Raw genomic sequence first — 1,640 nt, forward strand, 5'->3', positions numbered from 1 at the left:
TCTGTTATAATTCATATATTAAAATAACATTAATTCGACAATTATATAAAAAAATGTGTAACAAATTTAATATAATTTTTTTGATAATACTGTACAAAATATATTACTGTTATAGGCCTCTAAAATAAACTTTCTATTTTAAATATGCAATTCAAATAAGAATATAATATAAGTGATTATAATAACATGTATTTCAACACTGCACTAACTAATAGAAATAATTCACTTCACGCATTATTGTTTTGTGTTTATTCAAATCTAAACATTGCATAAATATTACTTTATTTTTAAGTCAAAACATTTTCTCTTTTAAAGAGAGAATATATAATATAATGGATGAATGAAAAAAAAAGAAAATATATATTTAAATATATTAATATAATAAGTCATAATAAACTAAAAGTTAATTTAATTTTTATCAATAACAATAAATAAACTAATTTATTTTATTTTTACATAAATATATTATTCCAATGAATTTTTTTTATTTTTTTAAATAATATATGTTTTTTGAAAACAATTAGAATAATATTATTTTTAGAATTAACGCAGCATAACATATAGCGCATAGTAGTAGGTTTATATATATATTGTATGTACATGCATATATAGGATATAATTAGTATTTTTTGAAAATATGTGTTTATCATATATTATATTAATATGAATATTATTATATAATAAATTACATTACATAAGGTTCTCATATGACATATTTACAATAATGAGCCATGACAGATGATATATTAAGTTTAATTAAAGTATGCCTAATGTACAATAATTAATAAGGTTGTGTAATTTAGTGTATAATAATAATATGGATAAACATATCTGTACGTTCATTCAAATATATGAATTAATATTATTTCTTTTAACTAGTTTTTTATTATTTTAATGAAGTTTTAAAATGATACTTTTATTTCGTATTCCTATATTTAATCCTTTTTACCAGAAAGAATGTAGTCACGGAAATGATCAATGTAAAGTGGAGTTATTTAAAAAATTGGATGATGAGGTATCTAAAAAGGATTGTAGATCATTTGGTTGTTCATTGAAGAAGGTTATTGATGCAAGTGTTAGTCTTGAACTTAAAAAATTTTATTCATTTTTATATGATGAAGCATATAATATATATGAATATGAAAAGAATGAATGTGCGCTTTTGAATGAGTAGATAAGAAAAAAAAAGTTGGATTTCGTATCAAAGCCTTTGACAGAAGCTGATATGGAATTTTGGAATGAACATATTAAAAGTATATTCAGTAATTTATATGATTTATATGCTTCTAATAAAGATGACTGTTGTGAATCGAACCCTCCTGAATATGAACATGTTGTTTTATCAAGTATGCAAGCTGATTCAACTAGAAGGGCAGAAACACATACTGATTCATCAATATTACCAGAAACACATGCTGATTCAAGTGTAAGAATTCCAAAAAGCACGGTAAATTCTTTTTTTTCACCAATAAAATATGTTTTTACAGTTTGTTTTTCACTTTTGATAACATTTCTTATTACTTTTTTAATTCGAATTAATGTAATACGAAAATTAATATAAAAATTTATGCATGTATTTTAAGAGATATATAATATAGTTTAAGCAAGGAAACATAGAAATTATTTATATATTTATATAT

The sequence above is a fragment of the Plasmodium gonderi genome (genome assembly GCF_002157705.1).
Source record: "Plasmodium gonderi DNA, contig: Pgo-contig_279, whole genome shotgun sequence".
NCBI classification, from domain to species: Eukaryota; Apicomplexa; class Aconoidasida; order Haemosporida; family Plasmodiidae; genus Plasmodium; species Plasmodium gonderi.